Genomic DNA, 17,616 nt, shown 5'->3' on the forward strand with positions numbered 1-17,616 from the left:
CCTGCACAGCATCCTGACACAGTCCTATGGCTGTTGTTCATCATTTACAGAGGAGGAAAATGAGGTCATGAACATGAGCCTGGATCAGCTGGCTCACCTCTGCCCACGGAGGTGTCTGTGGTACTAGTCCAGGCTCCTGCCAAACTCACTCCTCCAAAACATGAGGATGAAGTGGTACTGCCTTGAAACTCGGAAAAAAAGAGATTCCAAACCAAGAAGAAAAAAAAAAGAGAGAGAGTTCAGATCACAGACCAGATAATACAGGAATAAAGACTAAAGGGTTTGGCAAACTGTGCAAGGAAAGGCACACCAGGTTGACATCTGGGAGGCCCATCTTTCCATAGTCTAGACCTCACTGGGAGCTGCTGTTGCTGAGTTCAAAATTGAAGGTGGTCCTCTGGCCTTGACCTTCACTCTTCTTTCAGCAGCCCAGTCCAGACTGCACTGCTGGGTCTGACTCCCACCAATAGCCTGCAGTCTCTCGGCACTGGCCTTGCCCCTACTCCACACCCGAGAATCTCTGACCCTTCCTCCAGGTGCCACACAGCAATTCCCTGCAGAGCCCTGGCCTGCTGCCAGCCTTGAGCAACTTCGTGTGCCTCTTGGCTGCCAGCCAGATCCTCACCTGGGTCACTGTCCCTGGCCTTTGTGCTGCCCTGGTCTCCGGTGAGTAGAGAGAGCAGAGCAGCCCACGGAAAGACCTCTTTCAACAGACTGCAGGAAATGAGGGCTTCTGCTGACATGAAGTAGAAGCCGCAAATCAATCCGGAGTCTGTAATCCCCCTGATTGCATCTCTTTAGGAGAAGTTTTCTAAGTGAAGTGACTTGCAGGTGGTCTCTGATGCACACACCTGAAACAAATTGCAGAGCCCTGGTTTGAAGAAGCAGGATTCCGTGCTCTCAGCATCGTGCTGAGTATGTACAGCATGTGCCCAAACCTTTTTTTTTTTTTTCTGGGGTCTGTTTTTTTCTACCACCTGTGAAAAAAAGCAACTGGATAGTTTTATTCTAAAGTACTTTTGTTCTGCTCCCTATGCAAAGAGCCAGCACGGTTTAAAAGGAAGTTTCAAGGGGTAGTAAAAGAAGTAAATGAGCACCTTCTACTGCCACACTGGGACAAGTTGGTGGAGTCTTGACACTGAGTGTTTAGAAGACCCTGAAACAATAAGTGAGTTAGAAGGAAAAGACCCTTATCTAGAATATCATCCACAAAGGGAGCTGAACATGCAGGTTTCTCTCTAGAGCTAAAAAAGGGGAATTTGTTAAATGATAATCAGATATGTGCCTAAAATGTAAGGAAGAGGGGCCTAATTTTGAGGGGTGTCGTGAAGGGACCTGAAAAGTAATTTGATCCAATCTGTCCACAAAGCAGGATTGGGTGAACAATATTGAAAATTATGTCTGATAAATAAATAAATGCACACATTTACTGTCTTCCAAGACAACCAGAGCCCCACCGTAACTTAACTGAGATTAGCCATTCGTTACAAAATCCCATGTATTGACCTAGTTTGGCAATATAAAATACTCACTTTTCCAGTGACAACCTTTTAAATATGTGAAGGTACATAATAGAATTTCCTTCTTAAAATACTTCTTTACACTTCAGATTCATTTCTCCAAATTTGCTGTGACAAACTCAATGTGTTGGCCAATTTAGAAGTCCATTGCAGTCTGGTTCATAGTTTTGTGTTTGATGATCCCAGCTCTGGTGCTAGGATGCAAATATTCACTGACCCAGCCTCCCTCGCACCTAGGAATTGACATGTGGCCAAGTTCTTGCCAAGGAAACTTAAGGAAGATTTACACAGGGGGCTGGGTTTGTGACTCGGTGGTACCCTTACCTAGCACATGCCCAGTCCTGAGTTCAATCATGAGCACTGAAAAAAACTAAAGCAAAGAAAAAGGAAAAGAAAGTTTACTTAGAGACTTTTGGTTATTTGACAAAAGAGATGGATTCCTCTTCACTGTCCACTGTCGGCTGCTGCCTTTAACACAGATGTGATGTCTAAAGTTGTGATGGCATCCTGCAATCACGAAGCACTAGGCATGAGGATGCTGAGGTTGGAGGATGGAGGAGCAGGCACAGGTGAGGAGCCTGGGCCTTAATTAATGTATCTCTTCTTTTTCTTCCTTCTCCTCCTCCTTCTACTTCCTCCTCCTCCTTCTTCTCTTAATACTGGGAATTGAACCCAGGACCTCATGATGCTTGGCAACCTCTCAACCATTGAGCTACATACACCTCCCAGCTTCAGTGCATCATTTATTTATTTATTTATTTATTTATTTTTTAAGGCTGTACTTGGGAGTTTATTTAGGGACAATGTGCACAATGACAACACAGAGTCATTGCTTGAAACAAGGATAGAGCCCTTCATCTCATAAACTCAACCTCTCCCACTTCTTCCCTCAAAGGCTCCAGGAGGATCACCTATGGAACCCTAAGTCTCTACCAAACAGAATAGGGAAACACTACATAGATTTATGGCCCCAGCAGCAGGACAAGCCCATCTTTGTTCAGTTCCCTAGGATAAGTATGATGATGACTCTATCATTTTCACAGTTCCTCATTCTTTTATTTACTTTGGATATTATCTTTCTTCTAATTATCCTAATCAGAAAGCTTCCTGAACATTCTTTACATCCTTCTTCTTATCTACTAATTCAGAATAGATTGTTTAACTGTCCAAATTTCATTTTTTAGAATCCCCTGTCCTTTTGAACAATCCAGGCATTCCAGCCCTAAGCCATAGCCCACAACCTCCACTGAATCAAGTTCCTCTTTCTTTTTTTTTTCTTTAATTTTTATTGTCGGTTGTTCAAAATAGTAGAGGATAGGAAAGGCAGCAGAATACAACAGACACTAGTATAGCAATATGTAAAACAGTGGATGTGTAACCGATGTGATGCTCCAATCTGTATACAGGGTAAAAATGAGAGTTCATAACCCACTTGAATCAAAGTGTGAAATATGATATGTCAAGAACTATGTAATGTTTTCAGTGCATCATTTAATTGAGTTTATTAAGGTTCTTGTTTTCCTGCTTATACTCCTTTGAATGAAGTTACTTCAAAATCGTCATGTTTGAAAATGATTCCCTTCTTCTGTTCATGTCATTTCTGATAACTTCCTAGAATTCAGGGGTAGTTCAATGATCCAGTATTTAAGGTTTTAAAAGTTAGAGCATACAATTTACCGATAACTGAAAATATTTTAAAAGGTGACCTTTGTTAACATAACATGACCTCTTATCATGTATAAAACCATACCAATGATAAATTCATGATATAAATCTTTAGAAAGGTACAAAAAGAAAATATAGGATATTTTTTAACTCTTGGGATTGAGAAGGCTTTTATGCATGGAGAAAATACCTGAAGCCTAAAGGAAGAATGGATATAGATATGACCACATAAAAATTAAAAGCTGCTTTGAATAAAAAGGTAAAACACAAGCAGCAGAGGAGAAAACATGTAGCAGAACAAGGATTACCGTTGGTACACATTTTAAAATTCTTAGAAACCATATGAAAATAGGTAATTGACATTAAAAATGAATATTCAATTTATGCAAAAGAAACAATGTCTAGTAAAATCATGGACTTAATACTAAGAAGATATATAGATGGTAAATAAGCACATGAAAAGATGCTTCAGATCATGAGTCAACAGGGAAAGAAAGATTCAAGCCATAATGAAATGACACTGTATACCTACTGGATGTTCAATAAAAGACCTATCAAGTGAGATGTGGTAGTGCAGCCTGTGATCCCAGCTACTTGGGAGGCTGAGGCAAGAGAATCGCAAGTTTGAGGCCAGTTTGGACAACTTAGGGAGACCTTTTCTCAAAATAAAATAAAAAGGGCTGGGAGTGAAGCTCAGAGGTTAGACCACTTGTGCAGCACATATGAGGTCCTAGGTCCAATCCCTAAGATTGGAAAAAAAAAAAAAAAGAAAAAGAAACACCTATCAGTTGGAAGTGATGTAGATCTGGTGAACTTCTATTACACTGCTGGTGAGAATGTAAAACAGTACTATCATTTTGGAAAAGGTTTTGGCAGTTTCTCAACAAGTTAAATATGTACCTACAATATAACCTATCTCTTTACTCCTAGAGGTTTACCCAAGAAAAATAAAAGCACAAGTCCTCATAAAGACTTGTACTCAAACATTCATCACAAGTTCACTTGTAATGCTTCATACTGGAAACTATCCAAGTGTCTTCAAGTGAATGGGCAAATTCTGGTAACATCCATGTAATGGAATACTACTGAGCATAATAAAGAATAAACTAGTGATAGTTTATGGCTAATCTCAAAGTAGCCCAAGTGAAAACACCAAACCTCCCCCCCCAAAAAAAAGAATACATGAGTAAAATTATAAATTAATCATAATACTGTGATTTAGATAAGGATATTGCAGCAATGTTACATTTCCTGAACTTGATAGCTGTGCTGTAGCTATGTAAGAGAATACATGTCCTTAGGAAATACTCACTGAAGAATTTGATAAAGAAAGGGTGGGATTGAGTGCAAATATTCTCAAATTGTTCAGAAAAACAGCAACATAATAATAATATGTGTGTATAATACACATGGAAAGAGAAAGAATGTGGCAAAGTGTTCCTGTTTGATGAATCTGGGGGCCTTCTGCGATTCTTTTACTTTTCTGTATGTTTGAAATCATTTCAAAAATTTTTTTAAGTGAGAAAGGACACATTGGCAGAAGTATCTATGAAAAAGTATATTGCAACATTTGTTTTTATGAGCAAAAGTTCAACATGGCCCAAGAGAACATCTTTAGGAGAACTCTTAAATAAACTCCTTACACCCATACAAAAACATCATGAGGCAAGCCTCATTCTTTTCTGAACTGAAAGCTTCCTCAAGATACAGTAAGTAAAAATCCAAGCTGTGTAACGGCATGACAGATGTGATTCAGGTGTGTGTGAAATAAAGAAAGAATATTGCATTTAAGTGTGTGGAATAAAGTGCTAGGAAATGGCTTGAAAGGCTTCATACAGACATCTTTACTGTGGTTACTCCCCAAAATGGATGCTAGATTGGGGAACAGAGGGGAAGGATTTGGTGAAATAAAACTTTGGTTACATTATATTGTACATACTTTGAATTATTTTCCAATTAACACTCATGCACACACACACACACACACACACACACACACACACATATTTAGAAACATGCAATTCTCTGTGTCATGCATAAACATTGCATCAACATTCCTGAGAGATGGGCCTTGCTCACCATTGGTGAGGGATTAAGGGCTCAGGCCCATTGAGAGATTTATTTTCTATGATGCTTTTTGATAGGGTTCTGCTCCTGTTTCTAATTCATCCTGATCTGGGATCATTTTATTATTACTGTACACATCTCCCAGGATATGAAGCCATCACAGGCTGCTCCAGGAGGAGCCTTTGGGAATGTTGTCCCTATTTGCCTCACCTGTAGATGAGTAGAACGTCAGGAAAAGCTGCAGTTCAGGTCATGCAGGGCCATCTCAGACCAGGAGACTATACCCCTGACTGAAGGAAATAAATGTCACTGTCAAGTTCAAATTTTTGTTGTTGTTGTTTATTTGTTTTGTTTTTGTTTTTTGCAGAAAATGTGTAAAAGCAACTACACATGTTTGTGGACAGAGACCGACTTTTCTATGCTTTACTTTTTAATCTCATGAGGATGCACAAATAATGCTTTTTTTTTCAACATGTTGTCATTTTCCTCATTGAAAGGAAGAGAAATTGATATCCTAACAGTGCCAATTAATTACAGAGATGAAGCATTCAAATGTATCTCATTTCTCCCTCTAGAAGCCCTTGGCAGGAGGTGGCAGGCCCTGGATAGTGGAGAGTTTGGGTACTGCAGGGCCGACTTTCTCTTCTTGAGGACAGAAGAACTGTGCTTCAAAAATGGCTAGTCGCTGAATTTGCTAATGGTCCATGCAGATGGCTTTGTTCTCTGAAGGCCTCCATTGCCTAGGTCTGAGCTTTGGAGTTTCCATGTTGCTTAACGGTGTTTCAAAGTCAAATCACAGTAATCCTCATAAATAACTCAAGAGTCAGTTACCACCAGTGAAAGAAGCAGGAGAATAAGAGAAGACAAAGAAAATTAAAACAACTTTCTGTTTTACATCTTAAGGTTAGAGAAAGACTGATCCCAAGGTAGTGAGGGATGCCTTTCTCCCTCCTCTCTCCCACACTCCCTACCTCCTTCTCTGTCCCTTTTCCTCTCCCTCCCTCATTCCTCCCTGCCTTCCCCTACCTCAGAAAGTAATCTCATCCTTTCGTCACATATTATTGAAATCCCAGTTCTTTAAAAAACTCTCATTTTTGCCCAGACTGAGAGCATGTCATTTGGAAGTGATGTGCAAGGCAAGAGATAACCAGGTAGAACTCAGCGATTCGCCACAGAAAATGGTTCCATGTTTGGCCGTAATGCTATCAGAGTCTGTCCCTCAATAGCTCTTTACTGCTCAGAGCTCAGAATCTGCTGATTCAAGACTTTGCCTGCATGGGGAGGTGTGAGGGTGGGAGAGAAAGGGGAGCCTGGCAGTGCAGGGAGAGTTAGAAAGAAATATTAATAGTCCTTCCAGAACACATAAGAAGTCACAGGATATATATATATATATATATATATATATATATATATATATATATATATATATATATATATATATATATCCCCCTCCCCTGTTTTTCCTTTTCCTACCTCTCATTCTGTGTCTTCATTTCATGCTGTGGTTGTGTTGATTGGGAAGGAAGAATCTTCTCAGCTAGCTGCTAAGTACCAAGCAGATGCACTTCAGTTGAAAATGGTTAGCGGCTAGGGGTTAGCCAAATACAGGCAGCAGATGCGATAAAGGTAAGTAGGGTGTTTGGGTGGTGCGGTAATGGGAATTCAAACACCGAAAGACTTCAAATCGCCCCAGAGCACACATGCATTTCCATTTGTATGGGTTCTGGAGAGAATCAACTCACACCCCCAAATGGGTTGACAGAATTGAAACATCTAGGAATGAATTAGATATTATTCCGTTTCTCTAATAACTCTTCCTACGGTTCTAGTAATTTCATATGAATTCAGAGTGGGATACCAAACATTCATTGTCCTTGAACCAAAAGGATTTTAAATGGTTACGTTTTTCATTTAACAGTGATCCTCTTATTTTAATGGTGGATCCTAACCTTGTCTTTTATTTGAATCCAAAAAAAGTATTTTAAATTCATAGAATAAATAAGTTGTCATTTTTCAAACATTTTTTTTGTTCTAGTATTGGCTTTCTAACTTCCCCTTGTGCTTAAATCATGAACTTTTAGAGTCATGGACACATTCAAGTCCTCATTTATCAATAATGCTCTTGAGAGTATGGAGCGAGCTCCATCAGAGGGAGGAAATAAATTCACAAATTATATTTATGTTCCACCTATTTTAAAGTGTCTCATGTCACACCAGGAAACCTGACTCCTCAGATACTTTTCTGAGATGATGTATCCAATCAAAAGAAGGCATTAATTAAGGAAACCGATAAGGAGCTTTGTGGATCAAAGTGAACATAAAGGCATAAGCCATTAATGTTTAAATTTCTATTCATTTCTGTGGACGTTAGCTGATCTTAACTATGTAGTTATGCAAATAATTTATCTATTATGTTGGGAGTGAAAAAGGGAAGAAGAAAGAATCCAGTCTTTGTAGTTTGCCCCATCTGATAAGTCGGCCTGATCTTACTGCTCAGCAGCTTTCTCATCTGGTTCTTATCTTTCCTTCCTGTTCAGCCATTCCAACACTCAGTAGCCTCCCTGACTCACTCTTTTCCTTAGAGGCTCAAACCTAATGTCAAGCCCCGCCCATAATTAAGCTGCACGGGAACACACACATATCCGTGCTATGGCTAATAATGAATTATTTATATATAGGAACCAGAATCATGTCTATAAATGAGAAAAAAAATAAAAGCCATTTTATTCATCATCTTTACACTTTAACTTCTACAAATACTCATGTATTTTGATGTGTAATTTTCATCATTTATTACTGCCAGATGATAATGAGTATTGGAAGTGAGGTGCTTGAATGTATGTGTAAACGGCACAGAATTTATAGTTTTATCTAGGTGGATACTCCAGGTAATTTTTACACAATCTGAAAAACTATGGGTGTATGAATTTAAGCTAATAAATCAAAAGATAATATGAAAATAAGAGCCTAATTTATGAGTGCACTAGTATAATGCTTTGTCACTCCATGATGATTAAGCAATTTTCAAAATGATTGGGTCCCGATAATTTCAGTACCAAATAATTTATTTTATTTCAATTATTTTAATGAAATAAAAGGCCTATATTACATTACATATTTCTTTGTTTTTGTAAGAGAAAAATAAACATTAAAACTCTAGGGCTGGGGCTGTAGCTCAGTGGTGGAGTGCCTGCCTTGCATATATGAGGCACTGGGTTCTATCCTCAGCACCACATAAAAATAAATCAAGATATTGTGCCATCTACAACTAAAAAAATTTTTTAAAAAGTTTTAAAACACTCAAAGTTGTTATTAGTATCATTGATTATTACATTTTTATACTTGAAAGAACTAAAAAAAAAAAGAAGACATGGGTACATACATTTTTTCCCCCTGAAATAAGTCCAGAACAAAGACTGTAGTTTGGAGATAAACTCATAGACCAGGTTAGATGAGCAACATCTCGTGGACATAATGGGAGCAGGAACTAGAAATCTGCAGCCAGGTTTGGTTGTATTGAAGACAGTGGTGAGAAATGGAACTGAGAATTTTAGGAGAGTGGCTAAAGACCAAGCAAAGATGTTTCAGCACAGTGGACAGCTCCTTCTCCCCCACCCCATCCCACCACCTCACTCCTGAAAATAACCACTTATGCCTATGCTAAAGCTCCTTTTTTTTTTTTTTTCCATAAGTACTTGAGGAATAAGATAATCAGGCTTAGGAACTCCTGAATGACTTAGACCTTCTGCTAAGATCTTCAATAGTGTCCATATCTAGAACAATTTTGCTACCACTATCATTATGATCATTTATTCGAGATACATTATCTTACTTAATCTATATAACATCAACAGATGGATAGTATTATTTCACAGATGAGAGAACTGAAGCTTAGAGAGCTTTGTAATGTCCATAAGATTACAGAGCCCTGTCATTAAAGAGGTGGAAAAACCCATGCTCATTCGCATTAAGCTATGAGAGTTTTGTCCCCAGGGTCTCTGGCATTTCCTAAGGTAGACCTCCGGCACAACTTTCATGTCCACCACATTCATTTCCATGACCCTTCAAATTCCTCAACTCCCTATTTTCCATCTACCTTCTGCTCAAATCAGTTCCTCTGCACATCTGGCCACCCTTGCATCCCACAAAATTGAGTATCCTGGGCTGTAACATCTCTTTCCATTCTTCCACCTCAATTATTAAATTTGTGCTGTCTTTGGCCACAGCCTCCTCAACATTCCTACTTTACTGATCCCACAAAAACCTCTCCTTTCACACATCCTCTCTCCTAAGCTCTCCCCTGACCTCCACTCACCAGAACTCACCATCAGCTCATCTGAATTCATGAATTTCATGAGCCCCCTTCTGGAAACATTCATCCTTGACTCTTGAGTCACTATTTTAACACAGCCTCCAGACAGACAGGTTGCTGTATTTCTTTTATTATTTTTTTTCATTCTCTCCCACTTCCTAAAATTAATATTCCAAGTCCCCTTTGTTTTCTTGGGTCCACAGTTCAGAATTCTACTCCAGAAGCACACAGAACCTCAAATGCTACTTTAAGGGTACCCAAGTTTCACTAAGTCACTCATTGTTTTGATCCCTCAACATCTGTGGTTGTCCACATTCATTTTTTTATATTCATTTTATCTCTAAGAAAAGACATGGTCTCTTATCTCTAAGTTGAGCTCTCAAATCTGTGCTCTACAGCCCAAATCTTCCCTCCCCTTCGAGAACCCTGTCCTCACTCATTCCCAGCCTCCCTTTGCAAACTCCTTTCTTTCCAATACAGGCAGAGATCCTCAGACTTGGAGCATGCAGTTTTGCTTATTCTCTGCTCACCCTTTAACAGCTCCTTCTCTCTCTTTTCCTTTTCACTGACAGCTTTTGAATGAATTATTTTCTACAATTTAATTTCTCTTCTTACCAATCTCCAGCAATGGATATATCTTTCCTAATGTCTCCAAGAATACATTCTCAAGTTCAGTGGTCTTTTCTCTGCCACGGCTTTCCTTGAATGTTCTAAAATGTCCCCCCACATTATTCTTTATGACTCTTTCCCCTAGTTTCCTGATAAGCTGAATTATTCTGTGGCATTCCTTTATTTCTCTAGACAGTCCTCTGTGAACCTTTACAGATCCTTCTTCATTTCTTCAAACTCTTAAACTTGCCCAGTACACAGATCTTTAACAACCACAGTCTTTTTCAGTGGTTAATTAACTCTTACTGTTCCAACTGTGCTGAGAAAACAGATTATCCCCCGGTGCACCTGACAGTGATCCCATTTCTTCCACTCTCTATAAAACATCTCCTTAGATGCCCTCCACCAGCTCTAAACAAGTGTTTTTACTTACAAAATACACACCCTCACAAACACACATATCATATAGTGACTATTCCTTACCACTATTTCCTGATGTCATCAAGTATTGTTGATTCTACCATTGGAAAATGTCTCTCACATGCCAGATGCTGTGGCACTTGCCTGTCATCCCAGTAATGCTGGAGGCTGAGGCAGGAGGATCAAGTTCAAAGCCAGCCTCAGCAACTTAGCAAAGCTTTAAGCAATTTATCAAGACTCTGTTTCAAAATTAAAAAATGTAAAAAGGAGGGCTGGTGATGTGGCTCAGTGGTAACGTGCCAGTGAGTTCAATCCTAGTACCAAAAGGGAAAGAAAGAGAGAGAGAGAGAGAGAGAGAGAGAGAGAGAGAGAGAGAGAGAGAGAGAGAGAGAAAGGAAGGGAAGGGAAGGAAGAAAAAGGTCTCTCACATCATTCTCTCCATCTTATTTCTATATTAGCTCAGGCTATGAACATGTTGTGATTTTGTACCATCTTAACTATGTTCCTTCTCCTCTGTCTTCACTGATTTATTCTGTGTCTCTAGATAACTCAATCTTTCCTTTATAAAATTGCAGGATGCAGTTGCACTTGCCTATAATCCTAACAGCTCAGGAGGCTGAGGCAGGAGGATCGTGAGTTCAAACCAGCCTCAGCAAAAGCGAGGTACTAAGCAACTCAGTGAGACCCTGTCTCTAAATAAAAGTCAAAATATGGCTGGGGATGTGGCTCAATGGTTGGGTGCCCCTGAGTTCATTCCCTGGTACCAAAAAAATAATTAAATAAAAATAAAAATAAAGTTAATTTGTTAACCAAGTAATTCATTTTATTTTAGAAGTTTAAGAAATCAAGCTATAAAAAAGAAAACAACAAATACCACTTACAAGCCTATCATTAGATGCCACTGTTACCATTTCAATGTATTATCCTTCTAATATTTTCAGTGCACACCTGTTTATTTTTTATGAAATGTTACCATATGTTGTGTTTAAACTGTGTTGAAAACATCGAGTATGTTCAATATCAGTACGATCCTTTCTTATCATCACATTGTTTTAATACCAGCAAAACATTTCCTCATGTGGATGTAATACAACTTAATTATTGTTGAACATTCTGTTTGTTTTTAGTACTTACATTTGATAAACAATTCTCTGAGAAGTATTCTTGAATCTGAATCTTTGTGTACTTTTACAATTTTAAAATTGCAGAGTGAAAGAGGGTGTTTTTAAGGCTTTTGACATAAATTGCAAAATTGCCCTTCAAAAAGGTTACAACCATTTGAAATTCCACTAGCGCTATATGAAAAATACCTGCTTTCTTGGACCTCATGCACACAGGGTACCATTTTAAAAATTCTATGCCAACCTGGTAAGTGAAGTGGTAAATTGAAGTTGAATCATTTTTTTTTCATATTTGTTAGCCATTTGCATTCAAGTCTACTAGCAGAAATTTTAAAAAGGAACCCAATTGTGTGATTATTGAATTTTACATGGGAAGGAGGAAAGGAGGATAGAGAAGAAGGTAGGAAATGAAGACAGAGCTGAAGTCCTCGTGTAGCAGGGGGTCTCAGGACCCTCTAATCCTCCCATCTCCTGACTTATAGAATGTTAAGATGCTTAGAGATCTCCCCCTCCCAACTGCCTGACAATATGAGTAAATAAGAGCAACTAATGTTCTGAGGTAGAATGTGGAGAGGCAGCACAGTACACTGTCTTCATCCCCCCTTGGAGCTTCAAAGCACCCTTAAAACGTGCCATTTCACTGAGAGTTATACAGCTGTCAGCTCATCGTCTCCTCTAGCTTCAGCACAACCAGAGTGAGATCTCCAGCCATATGCTCATTATAGAACTCCACTCCAACTAAACAAGTTGGATACACTGTGAAGTTCACTGAGCGGGGGTTTGACTGGTATGGAAATGTATTTGCCTTTGATGCTGGCAAAACGTGTCTGTTGGAAATTTGGGAATCTGTCAGAAAGGGAGGTAGTTTTAAATGAAGGTGAGGTAAGGTGGAAAGATAGGGCTTGGGGAATGCAGAGAAGAAGTATTACCCAGATGGAGACAAAAGAGGGGCCTATAAACACTGGACAGAGAATACTCATCCCTATCACCGGAAGCTCTTACAGCACATCACCCTAGAGAGATTCAACTTTGGATGGGGTTTCTTATTATAATTGAAGGCTTAAATCCTACCTTCTCCCTCTCAGCTAGATTAGGGGGATGTTTTTTAATCCTCTCTCCGAGGGGTTGCCAAAAAGGATCTGGGATTTGAAATATGACACAGCACGTTGACAGAAGTGTGGAAGGAGAGTTGAAATCATTTTTGTTTTTTTCTGAAATCTGGGATCCTGACTTTTCCTTTCCTTTGTCATTTCAGTTAAAACGAAAAGGAAAAATTAGAACACGTATACACTCTCAAAAGCATTCAAGTCTGCTTCCACTGGGCCATCCTGCACTTTGGGGGAGTATCAAGCTTAGAAGGAAAGTCACATGACCCTTTCCTTAGCCTCTTCCTGTGGCCAAGGAATGAGAAATCCTAAGATTTTAGGGTGTATTCAGACTTCCTTCCTCTGTAATCATGTGGGGAAGTAAGAACTAGAATCCAGGCTCCTGAGCCTTCCCAGTGCTCTTAGGACACAACTGATTTCCTGCTGTAGTATTCCAGAGAAGTTTCCTTCCCCTGTGGGTGTGGGGCTGAAGAGTGTACCAGAAATCAGCTCCATCAGGGATAGATTGTTCTGTGAAGGCCTCTGGCTCTCTGTTCCCCTTCGCCACATTCTCTCCAGGCTTGACCTGAATCTGCTTGACTTGTAAATTCCAAAGCTGGAGCTGGAGTGACTTTTCTCTTTTAAAGACTATTATTTGATTATCTTCATAACTTTACTTATAGGGCTTAAATTATTTTTAGCATTTTTTTAGCTCACATGTGATTAATCTTAAATGATAATTTGACAATTTACTGACAGATTTCCAAAGAATCTGTAATTAATTTTAGTGCACAGTTCATTTTTTTTCTAATTTAACACTTGCATTTATCTCATTATATATGTTGCATGAAAGATATTAATGTTCTATTTGAACCAAACATATATTTTAAGTCTCATACTGCTGGAAGGAAATAGGGGATTTGACATCATACAATTACATTTTTCAAAATGTCTGAACATAAAATATATATCAGCCCTCATACTCCAAGTATATTTATGACATTCAATGCAACGACAACAAAAAAATCAGAACTTCACAGCCTAACAAAAATTCAATTCAGACCTGAGATGGAGAACGAAGCCTCGCAGCTCCCAGCTCATTTCCTTCTCCTCCCAGGCACATGCTTCCTCCTCTTTACTCTGATCATACAGCTGCTCCTCCAAAAGTCATTGCACAGTGACATACTCCATTGAGGGTGTGGGCTGCCAGGGTTCTGGAGCAAGCACCAAGAGGAGCAAGAGACATTTTAAACAGCAACTTTGGAGGAAGGTAGTATACATTATCAAGAACTAAGTCAGAGCTCAGGGGCAAGACACCCGAGACAGCTGAAGTCACCCGTAAAATGTCATCCTGCACTTCCTGGGAAGGTCAGACCCACCGGGAGGAAGCTCCCCCCTCCTTGTTTTCTGTGCCATGACTTATTCCCATGGCTCAAGGCCCCCTCCTGCCTCCCATTCCCCCCTTTTGCAGCTGGTTCTCCTGTAGATAGTTTGGGTGTGTGGTTTTATTTTCAATACTTTTTTATAGTCTTTGCATCCTTCAGGAAATCTCTCATTATTGCCAGTGTATCAAAGAGTCTTCTTACAGCTTCCAGCATGACTATTAGAAGACACTCCACTAACAAGTCATTTCAACAGACGTGTTCTCCAGCAAGAATCACTGAATATTTGGTTAGCCTCTATACTCTGATGACCAGTAAAATCAAAGAATGGAGGATATAGTACCCAAGAAAGCTCATGAACAGTATTAGTATAACAGTAGATTAACTTCAATTAATATCCTTATATGTGAAAAAAAGTTAGTTTGTGTACATCGACATATGTTTGAACATGAATATCTGTGAAATAGTCAAGTAGAGTATCAGAGATATTAACAATTCGATTGTAATAGTAAGAAATTTAATAGATGGTCTACAAAGAAAAATGACATTTGGTAGAACAATGATCAATGAGCCAAAATTTTAAGTGAAAAATTTTATCAGAATGAGCAGAAATGAATAACATATATGAGTAAGAAAACAAAATTAAGAGACAGGGACAGAAGTTTAAAAGATTAAAAGAGTTCAAGACAAACAATAAAGAGAATGTAGACAGTAAATTAATGACCATATCAATAAAATTAACTAAGTTTTTTTTAAAAAATGAATGAACCCACCTGTTTGAAAGGGTTTAGCAGGTAGCAATTAGAATAAATACTCCACCATGCATATGCACATACCCACCTAGTGACATCAGAATGAAATTTCAGAACACCAACTTAAAAAAAATCCCTGAAAAATTTTATGGGAAAATAAAACAGATTATGCACAAAGTAACAAGAATACTATTTTAAACTAGAGTACATGAGTTTGAATTCTGGTTCGAATATTTGCAAACTTCATGACTTCAAACAAATTACATATCTTCTTGGTTCTTCATAGATAATAGCAATCAAATCTTGTAAGCTCATGGTTAAAGAAATATATGAGTTGTCATTTGGAAGTGCATAGAACAACATCTGTTACATAATATATACTATATTATTGTTTTAAAAATAATATTAAAATCAGACTTCTCATCAGTCATACTGGATGAAGCAAGACAATAAATGAATCTCCTCAAAGTTCTGGAAGAAAATATGAATATAAAGTGCTAAACCCAGCTAAACTATTATTCAGGCATGAAGGCAAAAAAAATACATCTTCAACTTGGGTCAATTTTTGACCTTCAGAAAGTCAAGGACTCCAAAAGTTTACCATACTCTTACTCCAGCAGGAAGAATGGATTGTAACAATAAAGGAGTTGGATTGCGTTTCCATGTATTCAGCAGACAGATCAGAAAATCAAAGAGGTCAAACAATTTTCTAATAATTGAGTAGATATTACATGCAGGCCTCAGGAACTAGAGTGTAGCTCAGTGGTGGAGTACTTGCTTAGCATGCATACAGACAGGTTTGATCCCCATTACCATACACACACATTAAAGGTAGGAATCAAAGTTGAATCCAGGTGTCTTAACCTTTGTTACTTTTCCAAAACAGAAATTCACAAATAATTATTTGTTTTCAGATCTTAACTTTCTTCCATATCCAGTGAGACTCTGATACTGTGGGACTAGAAACTTTTAAGTACAACAGACCCCATGCGGGTTTGGAATTTTTTTTTTACCATGCAACATGTAAATATTATTTTTAACATGATTTCTGTACATCAGGAGTATGAAAATAATCCTTTTATAAAAGGAAACAATGTTACTAGAAGAAATGATGACAAAACCAAACCAGTATTTGATGTGAATCCATACTTTATGCTTCAAATCCAGCCAAGAAGTTTGTTACAATCTCTTTTAATGTTGCATGTGACTCTTCTGAGATCTGTCCATCAGCCTCGATGTTGCTAAAAGCTCCATGCTCTAACACCCACCTTCAGAAGATTGGTACTGCTGAGATGTCCTCTATTCTCAAAGAGGGTCTTCTTGGAGTTGATACTTCTGTTGACCTTGAAGAAACTAGGTGTGTCTTTAGTATTGGTGGTGGAATTGCCCAAATTCATGGGCTGAGGAATGTTCAAGCAGAAGAAATGGTAGAGTTTTCTTCAGGCTTAATGAATATGTCTCCCAACTTAGAACCAGGCCATGTTGGTGTTGTCATGTTCGGAAATGATAAATTAAAGAAGGAGATATTGTAAAGAGAACAGGAGACATTGTGGATGTTCCAGTTGGTGAGGAACTGTTGGGTCGTGTAGTAGATGCCCTTGGTAATGCCATTGACAGAAAGGGTCCAGTTGGTTCCAAGACCCATAGGTGAGTGGGCTTGAAAGCCTCTGGAATCATTCCTTAAATCTCTGTAAAGGAACCAATGCAGACGGCACGGAGACTGTGGATAGCTTGGTGCTAATTGGATGTGGTCAACGTGAGCTGATCAGTAGGGACAGACTGGGAAAACAGCAATCGCTATTGACACAATTATTATCCAGAAACGTTTCAATGATGGACCTGAATTCTATCTATGTTGCTACTGGTCAAAAGTGATCCACTGATGCCCAGTTGGTAAAGAGACTTACAGACACAGATGCTCTAAAGTACACCATTGCAGTATCAGCCACTGCTTCTGATGCTGCCCCATGTCAGCACCTGGCTCCTTACTTTGGCTGTTGTACGGGAGAATATTTGAGAGATAATGCCTTGATCATCTCTGATGATTTACCCAAACAGGCCATTGTGTACTGTCAGATGGGTTTGGAATTTTAATACAGGCTCTATTCATGCATAGTGACAAAATGGATGTGTCATTTAAAAAATTTATTGTCAACCTTGATGACATCAACATCTCTATTTCTTCTATATACTTGAGATATACAAATATAGCTTTTGTACTGAGTAGTGAAGGTATTAATTGAATAATAGAGTTTAATAAAGCAAGTTGCTCCTCTAATCTCTGATTAGTCTTAGGGAATTTTTATGAGAATTTGACTAGTACTATTGTCATCATTGCTGCTTTCTTTATTTTTTTTTTACTATTTATATAGAAGTTTGATTTATCACTTGAATTACTGAATCTAGTTTACTCAAAATCTAGCCTCAATTTGCTCATCTGCAACTTGGGGATACCGACATCTGCTTTTCTGGAATTCTTCATGGATTTAATGTTTATTATTAAATATAGTACAGTAAAGTGAGGAGTGTTTGCCCAGGATGGTTATCTGCCAAGTACCCATTTCGTCTCATTCTTTACCCTCATACACAAAGCAACTCATGCACAAAGAGGCTCCAAAAAGGAGCTTCTTCACCTTTTCCCCATTCTTTCTTGCCTTCATCCTCTTTCCTTTTTGCTGCAATG

General features: G+C 38.5%; 1 pseudogene; it reads left to right on the forward strand.

The window, feature by feature from the left end:
* Positions 1-16,225: 16,225 nt before the first annotated feature.
* On the forward strand, positions 16,226-17,027 carry LOC101958776 (ATP synthase F(1) complex subunit alpha, mitochondrial pseudogene; annotated as a pseudogene).
* Positions 17,028-17,616: the final 589 nt, after the last annotated feature.

This window comes from Ictidomys tridecemlineatus, chromosome 3, assembly GCF_052094955.1.
Source record: "Ictidomys tridecemlineatus isolate mIctTri1 chromosome 3, mIctTri1.hap1, whole genome shotgun sequence".
Taxonomy (NCBI): domain Eukaryota; kingdom Metazoa; phylum Chordata; class Mammalia; order Rodentia; family Sciuridae; genus Ictidomys; species Ictidomys tridecemlineatus.